Consider the following 11,482-nt stretch of genomic DNA (forward strand, 5'->3'; position numbering starts at 1 on the left):
ACAAATTTTCACCCAATTTGGCTCATGTTTTAGCAAGGAGTGAAGCTGAATAAAATTCTCTAACAGCCCCGTGTGGAAGATTTAAACGAACAGTCTTCAGGAGCACAAACATAGGGTGAAACGTAGGGGCTTGCTTTGGTCAAGACTGATGTGTTGCTTTATGGCTGAATACTTGGGACAAAATTCAAACTTCAGACATTCTCAAATATCTGTGCCCCTTTATTATGCATACTACGGCTTGGACATTAATTTAACCCAGCAACAGACCAGTGGCCTATCCAGGGTTTACCGTGCCTCTCGCCAATGACCGTTGGGATAGGCTCCAGCCCCATACCACGTGCTCCTTAATTGGAATAAGTTAGCTAAAATAAATGATGGATATTCTGACATTTAGATTTTTAGTCTTCATCTAGGCCAGATCAACTCAATTTTCACAGATATTCATTCAAGTGGAATATTGTAGGATAGCAGACCTATTTCATTGTATACTACATGTATATCAAGCAAAGACATCAACTGTAAACATTTCTTTTTTTAATTTTTATTTAGTGTCATTGGAATAATTCAGCACTTTGCCATTATACGCAATGTTATACTCACCGATGATGGCTGATGGCACTTTATTTTATCCTATTAAATGTTTTTATGCATATTTTATTTAATTGTTTTTGTAATGGTTTTACTGTTGGATATTTGTCTTGCTTGCCTCTACTGGTGGTTGGCTCTCACTGCGGTATTGTATCACTTCCTGTTCCGGAGCACAGCGGTGTTTTTCTGTATCTGTTAGCTGTTTAATCTGCGCAGTTAGATTGATCTAGTTATCTAGATTACGATTTGTTTCCCAGTGTAATCTTTACGTGCCTTAACTAAAGCACTCCTTCTGCTGAATCACCTCTAAATTATTTACACATTATTCACTTTGCGTGTTTTTAGGAATCCGCTAGCTTAGCGTAGCTACTAGCTCTTAGCCGATTTAGCATGGCGGCTTCTCCTGTCTCTCCCGCACTTTTCTGCTCTGGGTGTGAAATGTTTAGTTATTCCTCGGCCTCCTTTAGCAGTAACGGTACTTGTAATAAGTGTAGCTTATTCGTAGCTTTGGAGGCCAGGCTGGGCGAATTGGAGACTCGGCTCCGCACCGTGGAAAATTCTACAGCTAGCCAGGCCCCTGTAGTCGGTGCGGACCAAGGTAGCTTAGCCGCCATTAGTTCCCCCCTGGCAGATCCCGAGCAGCCGGGAAAGCAGGCTGACTGGGTGACTGTGAGGAGGAAGCGTAGCCCTAAACAGAAGCCCCGTGTACACCGCCAACCCGTTCACATCTCTAACCGTTTTTCCCCACTCGACGACACACCCGCCGAGGATCAAACTCTGGTTATTGGCGACTCTGTTTTGAGAAATGTGAAGCTAGCGACACCAGCAACCATAGTCAGTTGTCTTCCGGGGGCCAGAGCAGGTGACACTGAAGGAAATTTGAAACTCCTGGCTAAGGCTAAGCGTAAATTTGGTAAGATTGTAATTCACGTCGGCAATAATGACACCCGGTTACGCCAATCGGAGGTCACTAAAATTAACATTGAATCGGTGTGTAACTTTGCAAAAACAATGTCGGACTCTGTAGTTTTCTCTGGGTCCCTCCCCAATCGGACCGGGAGTGACATGTTTAGCCGCATGTTCTCCTTGAATTGCTGGCTGTCTGAGTGGTGTCCAAAAAATGAGGTGGGCTTCATAGATAATTGGCAAAGCTTCTGGGGAAAACCTGGTCTTGTTAGGAGAGACGGCATCCATCCCACTTTGGATGGAGCAGCTCTCATTTCTAGAAATCTGGACAATTTTCTTAAATCCTCCAAACCGTGACTATCCAGGGTTGGGACCAGGAAGCAGAGCTGTAGTCTTACACACCTCTCTGCAGCTTCTCTCCCCCTGCCATCCCCTCATTACCCCATCCCCGTAGAGACGGTGCCTGCTCCCAGACTACCAATAACCAGCAAAAATCTATTTAAGCATAAAAATTCAAAAAGAAAAAATAATATAGCACCTTCAACTGCACCACAGACTAAAACAGTTAAATGTGGTCTATTAAACATTAGGTCTCTCTCTTCTAAGTCCCTGTTGGTAAATGATATAATAATTGATCAATCAATCAATCAATTTCTTTATATAGCGCCAAATCACAACAAACAGTTGCCCCAAGGCGCTTTATATTGTAAGGCAAGGCCATACAATAATTATGTAAAACCCCAACGGTCAAAACGACCCCCTGTGAGCAAGCACTTGGCTACAGTGGGAAGGAAAAACTCCCTTTTAACAGGAAGAAACCTCCAGCAGAACCAGGCTCAGGGAGGGGCAGTCTTCTGCTGGGACTGGTTGGGGCTGAGGGAGAGAACCAGGAAAAAGACATGCTGTGGAGGGGAGCAGAGATCAATCACTAATGATTAAATGCAGAGTGGTGCATACAGAGCAAAAAGAGAAAGAAACAGTGCATCATGGGAACCCCCCCAGCAGTCTACGTCTATAGCAGCATAACTAAGGGATGGTTCAGGGTCACCTGATCCAGCCCTAACTATAAGCTTTAGCAAAAAGGAAAGTTTTAAGCCTAATCTTAAAAGTAGAGAGGGTGTCTGTCTCCCTGATCTGAATTGGGAGCTGGTTCCACAGGACAGGAGCCTGAAAGCTGAAGGCTCTGCCTCCCATTCTACTCTTACAAACCCTAGGAACTACAAGTAAGCCTGCAGTCTGAGAGCGAAGCGCTCTATTGGGGTGATATGGTACTACGAGGTCCCTAAGATAAGATGTAACCTGATTATTCAAAACCTTATAAGTAAGAAGAAGAATTTTAAATTCTATTCTAGAATTAACAGGAAGCCAATGAAGAGAGGCCAATATGGGTGAGATATGCTCTCTCCTTCTAGTCCCTGTCAGTACTCTAGCTGCAGCATTTTGAATTAACTGAAGGCTTTTTAGGGAACTTTTAGGACAACCTGATAATAATGAATTACAATAGTCCAGCCTAGAGGAAATAAATGCATGAATTAGTTTTTCAGCATCACTCTGAGACAAGACCTTTCTGATTTTAGAGATATTGCGTAAATGCAAAAAAGCAGTCCTACATATTTGTTTAATATGCGCTTTGAATGACATATCCTGATCAAAAATGACTCCAAGATTTCTCACAGTATTACTAGAGGTCAGGGTAATGCCATCCAGAGTAAGGATCTGGTTAGACACCATGTTTCTAAGATTTGTGGGGCCAAGTACAATAACTTCAGTTTTATCTGAGTTTAAAAGCAGGAAATTAGAGGTCATCCATGTCTTTATGTCTGTAAGACAATCCTGCAGTTTAGCTAATTGGTGTGTGTCCTCTGGCTTCATGGATAGATAAAGCTGGGTATCATCTGCGTAACAATGAAAATTTAAGCAATACCGTCTAATAATACTGCCTAAGGGAAGCATGTATAAAGTGAATAAAATTGGTCCTAGCACAGAACCTTGTGGAACTCCATAATTAACTTTAGTCTGTGAAGAAGATTCCCCATTTACATGAACAAATTGTAATCTATTAGACAAATATGATTCAAACCACCGCAGCGCAGTGCCTTTAATACCTATGGCATGCTCTAATCTCTGTAATAAAATTTTATGGTCAACAGTATCAAAAGCAGCACTGAGGTCTAACAGAACAAGCACAGAGATGAGTCCACTGTCCGAGGCCATAAGAAGATCATTTGTAACCTTCACTAATGCTGTTTCTGTACTATGATGAATTCTAAAACCTGACTGAAACTCTTCAAATAGACCATTCCTCTGCAGATGATCAGTTAGCTGTTTTACAACTACCCTTTCAAGAATTTTTGAGAGAAAAGGAAGGTTGGAGATTGGCCTATAATTAGCTAAGATAGCTGGGTCAAGTGATGGCTTTTTAAGTAATGGTTTAATTACTGCCACCTTAAAAGCCTGTGGTACATAGCCAACTAACAAAGATAGATTGATCATATTCAAGATCGAAGCATTAAATAATGGTAGGGCTTCCTTGAGCAGCCTGGTAGGAATGGGGTCTAATAAACATGTTGATGGTTTGGATGAAGTAACTAATGAAAATAACTCAGACAGAACAATCGGAGAGAAAGAGTCTAACCAAATACCGGCATCACTGAAAGCAGCCAAAGATAACGATACGTCTTTGGGATGGTTATGAGTAATTTTTTTTCTAATAGTTAAAATTTTGTTAGCAAAGAAAGTCATGAAGTCATTACTAGTTAAAGTTAATGGAATACTCAGCTCAATAGAGCTCTGACTCTTTGTCAGCCTGGCTACAGTGCTGAAAAGAAACCTGGGGTTGTTCTTATTTTCTTCAATTAGTGATGAGTAGAAAGATGTCCTAGCTTTACGGAGGGCTTTTTTATAGAGCAACAGACTCTTTTTCCAGGCTAAGTGAAGATCTTCTAAATAAGTGAGACGCCATTTCCTCTCCAACTTACGGGTTATCTGCTTTAAGCTACAAGTTTGTGAGTTATACCACGGAGTCAGACACTTCTGATTTAAAGCTCTCTTTTTCAGAGGAGCTACAGCATCCAAAGTTGTCTTCAATGAGGATGTAAAACTATTGACGAGATACTCTATCTCCCTTACAGAGTTTAGGTAGCTACTCTGCACTGTGTTGGTATATGGCATTAGAGAACAAAGAAGGAATTATATCCTTAAACCTAGTTACAGCGCTTTCTGAAAGACTTCTAGTGTAATGAAACTTATTCCCCACTGCTGTGTAGTCCATCAGAGTAAATGTAAATGTTATTAAGAAATGATCAGACAGAAGGGAGTTTTCAGGGAATACTGTTAAGTCTTCTATTTCCATACCATAAGTCAGAACAAGATCTAAGATATGATTAAAGTGGTGGGTGGACTCATTTACTTTTTGAGCAAAGCCAATAGAGTCTAATAATAGATTAAATGCAGTGTTGAGGCTGTCATTCTCAGCATCTGTGTGGATGTTAAAATCGCCCACTATAATTATCTTATCTGAGCTAAGCACTAAGTCAGACAAAAGGTCTGAAAATTCACAGAGAAACTCACAGTAACGACCAGGTGGACAATAGATAATAACAAATAAAACTGGTTTTTGGGACTTCCAATTTGGATGGACAAGACTAAGAGACAAGCTTTCAAATGAATTAAAGCTCTGTCTGGATTTTTGATTAATTAATAAGCTGGAATGGAAGATTGCTGCTAATCCTCCGCCCCGGCCCGTGCTATGAGCATTCTGACAGTTAGTGTGACTCGGGGGTGTTGACTCATTTAAACTAACATATTCATCCTGCTGTAAAGACTAAAGTTAATTATGGAGTTCCACAAGGTTCTGTGCTAGGACCAATTTTATTCACTTTATACATGCTTCCCTTAGGCAGTATTATTAGACGGTATTGCTTAAATTTTCATTGTTACGCAGATGATACCCAGCTTTATCTATCCATGAAGCCAGAGGACACACACCAATTAGCTAAACTGCAGGATTGTCTTACAGACATAAAGACATGGGTGACCTCTAATTTCCTGCTTTTAAACTCAGATAAAACTGAAGTTATTGTACTTGGCCCCACAAATCTTAGAAACATGGTGTCTAACCAGATCCTTACCCTGGATGGCATTACCCTGACCTCTAGTAATACTGTGAGAAATCTTGGAGTCATTTTTGATCAGGATATGTCATTCAAAGCGCATATTAAACAAATATGTAGGACTGCTTTTTTGCATTTACGCAATATCTCTAAAATCAGAAAGGTCTTGTCTCAGAGTGATGCTGAAAAACTAATTCATGCATTTATTTCCTCTAGGCTGGACTATTGTAATTCACTATTATCAGGTTGTCCTAAAAGTTCCCTAAAAAGCCTTCAGTAATTCAAAATGCTGCAGCTAGAGTACTGACGGGGACTAGAAGGAGAGAGCATATCTCACCCATATTGGCTTCCTGTTAATTCTAGAATAGAATTTAAAATTCTTCTTCTTACTTATAAGGTTTTGAATAATCAGGTCCCATCTTATCTTAGGGACCTCGTAGTACCTTATCACCCCAATAGAGCGCTTCGCTCTCAGACTGCAGGCTTACTTGTAGTTCCTAGGGTTTGTAAGAGTAGAATGGGAGGCAGAGCCTTCAGCTTTCAGGCTCCTCTCCTGTGGAACCAGCTCCCAATTCAGATCAGGGAGACAGACACCCTCTCTACTTTTAAGATTAGGCTTAAAACTTTCCTTTTTGCTAAAGCTTATAGTTAGGGCTGGATCAGGTGACCCTGAACCATCCCTTAGTTATGCTGCTATAGACGTAGACTGCTGGGGGGTTCCCATGATGCACTGTTTCTTTCTCTTTTTGCTCTGTATGCACCACTCTGCATTTAATCATTAGTGATCGATCTCTGCTCCCCTCCACAGCATGTCTTTTTCCTGGTTCTCTCCCTCAGCCCCAACCAGTCCCAGCAGAAGACTGCCCCTCCCTGAGCCTGGTTCTGCTGGAGGTTTCTTCCTGTTAAAAGGGAGTTTTTCCTTCCCACTGTAGCCAAGTGCTTGCTCACAGGGGGTCGTTTTGACCGTTGGGGTTTTACATAATTATTGTATGGCCTTGCCTTACAATATAAAGCGCCTTGGGGCAACTGTTTGTTGTGATTTGGCGCTATATAAAAAATTGATTGATTGATTTGTTTTTACCATGTTTTGTTTTTAAAATTTGTTGTAAAGCACTTTGCTCACTTTGAGTGTTGTAAAGGGCTCTAGAAATAAACTTGATTGATCGATGTTACGCTCACCACAGTGCATGAAATCATTCGAAGAGATGCATTCTCTGTATTCCAAGTTATATATAATTCCCCCAAATGTTCAAGCAAAAACCCACTGAACAAAAATTGACAGTTGCTGTTGGCAACTTTAGCACAGCCATATTCCTGAAAGCTCTCCTAATATTGTTGAAAAATATGAATATCCTAAGCAGAGAGAACCTAGCTGGAACTCCTCAACTGAACTTGCAGGCATGCACTGTCGCGCAACACCACACTGCATTATGCGTAATGACAAATTGCCAAATTGACTATGACACTGGTTCTCAACCCTTGTCCTCAAGTACCACATAAAGCTGGGTTCACACGGCAGGATAATTAGGCCGAAATCGGACCCAATCTTCCCCTTCTGACAATCTTAAGGACGCCCCGACAATCGTGATGACGCTAAAATTAATCTTATCAGATATTCCTCCCGTGTGTGGTGTGTTAAGAGCGCTCTGATCTGCTCAGAGGGACATCAGGAGCGCTCCGATCGCAAATCGGGAATATTCAACATGTTGGATTTTTTTGGCCCAATATCGCAGCGTGTGTTGTGTCCTCCAACCACAAACAAGCATGCAGTCGCGCTGTCTCCACTCCTTTAAAGAACACCTTTTGTTTTTCTTTTTGTATTGTTTTTCCGTCTGTTTTAAATAGTCCACAAGTATCTCCATTTGTTTACTCTGAAGTCACGTTTATTCTTGAGAGACTTTGCGAGATTTCCTGTCTGACCTGAGAATGTTGGTGTGTGAAATCTGTTCGTGTGTGGTGGTGCTGAACGCCACACTGTACGACCAAACCTGTTAGAGCTATGATTTTTTTTATCTTCACGTGTGTGGTCTCAGGTTTTGGAAACCTAAACATAATTTTAAAATCCTGTCGTGTGAACCAGGCTTAACACATTTTACATCTCTCTTCTCTGCCACAAGCTAATTAACTCAGGTGTCTGTTAGTACTTGATTGGCTGCACACATCAATCTGTAAAATACACACTGTAAAATACACAGAACCTCCCCATTATACACTACATACAATTACAAATAAAAAGGTGTATTACTGTATAAACTGAATTTCTTGTACTACACAACAGTCAGTTGAGTGGAGCGTGACAATAAAACAAATAAAATGTACAGTTTTTATATAAAGCACACACCAATACACAAAAACTCAAAAGGGATGAGGCCTAATAAGATAAAAAACAGGTTGTGTGTTGCCACTAATGTTTATAAGCACTCGACTGCTAACAAGGTTTCAAAATGGCTCAAGTTGTATAACGTATATATTGTTAAAGAAGTCTGTGATTTATCTGGGGAAGCGGACAACTGGGCTTGCAAAGGTATAGACGAAGAACCCTTTCATTTTACACAGATCAGCAGTGGAAACGTGGAGTGAAATCCGGGGAGCGGCTGTTTTACAGCAGTGCCCATTTCCTCCTGCACGTCGCGCCACACCCATCCCTGTACCTGCTGAAATGACTCATCCAAAAGGCGGAAATAAACCCACACTGAAAGCGCGTTTGGGCTTGGTTTCTTCGAATATCGGAGTTTATTCCGACAAATGTTCGATAGTAACATTAGCGTGCACATTTCTGACCACAAACGCGGAAAGCAGAATCAACGTGAGGCCCTCGTGACCAGTTTCGAGCACAACGCAGGCTATTTCCTGAAACGCAGGCACACTGCAGGAAGTATTTCGTTATGAAACTATCCGTGTCGATAGCGGATTTAACCGTATTCCACCAAAAAGCATAATATCGACGAGAAATCATATGTCTGGTTTACGCGATGACAAGCTCGTGCAAAGAGTATTTCGGTTCACTGAATAATAATATTTTTAAAAAACTTTTAAGTAATGATTTGACGGCTAGCACAAATATAAATAGTTACAAAACCACTAAGTCCAGTAGTATTTCGTGTCTGGCCCACACTGCAGGGCGCTACGGTATCACAAAAGACTAGACAGCCTCCAATATTTATAAAGGGTAAAACGATGTAATCCCCTCTCCATTTATCGCTCAAGTCAACGTCGATAGTAAAGTTTACAAGTTCAGATAACCACCACTACTAGACTAAATATCAGAGGCTCAACTTCCGACCTGACACGCCTTCTCTGCCTGCCAGGGTAACTTTCCATTTCGCCACCAGATATTAGCCATATCCCAGACTACACCGTAGCTTGTAACAATTACTGTCGGTACCATACATACTCAATAGAAGACACTACTTCTTCATTGCAGCGACATGAAGACTTATGTCTGCGAACGTCTACAATGGAAACGAAACAACGGTATACAAACCAGTAATATGCACTCATGAACCTGAATATTAGCAGAATTATCGATGTGCCAGGCTGCGGCTACAGCTGATTCTTTCCGCTCGTTCGTCTGACTGAATTACTTCTTCTTCTGTCGGGTATATTGGCGGTTTGCAAACCAACGCGGTGCATTACCGCCACCAACTGTTTGGATGTAGGGCATTAATGGAGTCTGACGTTTTAGTCCCTTCAGTTGCTCCCCTGTTTGCAGTCGAGGTCCCTGCCCCTTTTGGATCTGCATGTTGAAATGGCACAAGTTTTACACCAGATGCGCTTCCTGACGCAACTCCACATTACATGGAGAAATGTGGCAGAGATGGGGTTTGAACTGGGAACCTTCCGCACTGAAACAAAGTGCACTAACCACTTGCCCACCACCACTGACGTACGCTATATTAATAATAGTAAATGTGGAGATAATGGAGGAGAAGGGAAAAAAAGGGGGGAAATTACACTGTGGTGTATTCTCTTGAATAACCCTGTTCTCTTCAAATATTATCAGTTATCAAGATTTTATAAAAAATACCTATAAATGACAAATGTTGTATGGTTTTCTAAAGGGTGTAAAAAGCCATATTCATTGGTAAAACAACTTGATAACGATTTTATAAAAATACCTATAAATGATAAATGTATGGTTTTCTGAAGGGTATAAAAAGCCATATTCATTGGTAAAACAACTTGATAACGATTTTATAAAAAAAATACCTATAAATGATAAATGTTGTATGGTTTTCTGAAGGGTGTAAAAAGCCATATTCATTGGTGAACAACTTTATAACGATTTTATCATATACAGTGGTCCCTCGTTTATCGCGGGAGTTACATTCTAAAAATAACTCGCGATAGGCGAAATCCGCAAAGTAGTCAGCGTTATTTTTTACAATTATTATAGATGTTTTAAGCAGGGCTGTGAAAACTCCGCGGATCCACGGGATCCGCAAGTTTTATAAGTCCGCGGACACTGATCTGTGTGTTACAGATACATATCAGTTTCCTCGGATCCGCAGAGATTTGCGGAGCTGTTATGACAGTTGTCGTAAAGCGGGACTGGTTGGTTGCTGCGGTGACACTGTGTAGCTCCTGTGCGAAGCTTAGCTAAACGTAGCATGTGGACATTGCACACTTTTAGAACTTTCAAGTTTGTAAAAGAAGAATTTTGCAGCATGTCTGTGTCACGGAGCGACATCAGACAGAGCGAAGATGGTGAGAAAGACGGTTTGAAAAAGTCTGATAAGGACAAGAATCCGTGGAATGGTTGCTGGCTTCATGAACGCACCTGAAAGATGAACGGGAAAAGCAAACTGGTAAGAATTTTTTTCTCTCTCTGGAAAATAAACATTGTGCTGTTCAAACAGGATTTCAGAAAAGATTATGTGCCCTTTTTTTCCTTTCATTAATCTAGACTTTCTTTCATTGAAAAAAAAGACATTGTGGCTTTGAATGAATTTAGGCTGTTGTGTGGGCCGCCAGAAGAGGAGGTACTGCTGGCCCACCACCAGAGGGCGCCCTGCCTGAAGTGCGGGCTTCAGGCACCAGAGGGCGCTGCCGCCAAGGACACAGCCGGGGTGACAGCTGTCACTCAATATCTCAGGACAGCTGTCACCCATCTACACTTCATCAGTCCACACCATAAATACCAGACGTCATCTCCACCTTGTTGCCGAGATATCATCTATACCAGTAAAGGTAAAACTCTCAGCCGTTGCTTTTGTCTTTTCTGACAAGTGTTTGTTACACAGTGTTTGCAGTCAGTTCCGTGAGTGCTCACAGCGGGAGGCTGAGTGTGAGAGACGTGGAGAGCTGACGTCTTCACTCCCCACGCTATTCTGTGATAAGTACTCACAACTGCTGCACGTACCTGTTTTCTGGATAGGAGGTGGAGGTGGGATCTCCACCAGCGTTGTTACTGGGTGTACACACACCCACCTCTGATTGTTTCTGCTCCTCGCCAGCAGTACCAGATCCGACGCTCGGAGACGGTGGCCACCTGGGGATTCGGGACTTGGCGGCTCCAGTATTCTCCTGGTTCGGTGGTGGAGGAAATCGTGTGGTTCCGGTTCTTCTCAGGACAGACGTCTTCTATCCTCGAGCCTGCCCACACGTCCCCTTTGTTGATTGACTATTATCTGACATTCTGTAATCTGCTGTACTTGGTTGTGCTCATTCACAACAGTAAAAGTGTTCATATTTGACTCTTTCATTGTCCGTTCATGTACGCCCCCTGTTGTGGGTCCGTGTCACGACACTTTCCCAACAGGATATCTCGGCCACGTCATGGATCCCGAGGGGCGTCACCCATCTGTTGGACAGCCAATGGAAGAGCAGGGTGCACAGGCGTCTGCAGGAGGCGTGATTGGTGAGTTGCAGCAAAT

At 42.0% G+C, this 11,482-nt stretch overlaps 1 protein-coding gene across 1 annotated transcript in view; it reads right to left on the reverse strand.

Moving 5' to 3' along the window:
* The window catches only part of LOC117513631 (14-3-3 protein beta/alpha-like), a 74,033-nt gene extending 62,841 nt beyond the window's left edge, over nucleotides 1–11,192 (reverse strand). The window contains exons 1-2 of the mRNA XM_034173858.1: nucleotides 11,181–11,192; nucleotides 9,112–9,189 (exon numbers count right to left, since the gene is read on the reverse strand). The gene's annotated coding sequence lies outside the window, so the exon portion shown is untranslated. The remainder of the gene's footprint in view (nucleotides 1–9,111; nucleotides 9,190–11,180) is intronic.
* Nucleotides 11,193–11,482: the final 290 nt, after the last annotated feature.

Source organism: Thalassophryne amazonica, chromosome 7, assembly GCF_902500255.1.
Source record: "Thalassophryne amazonica chromosome 7, fThaAma1.1, whole genome shotgun sequence".
NCBI classification, from domain to species: domain Eukaryota; kingdom Metazoa; phylum Chordata; class Actinopteri; order Batrachoidiformes; family Batrachoididae; genus Thalassophryne; species Thalassophryne amazonica.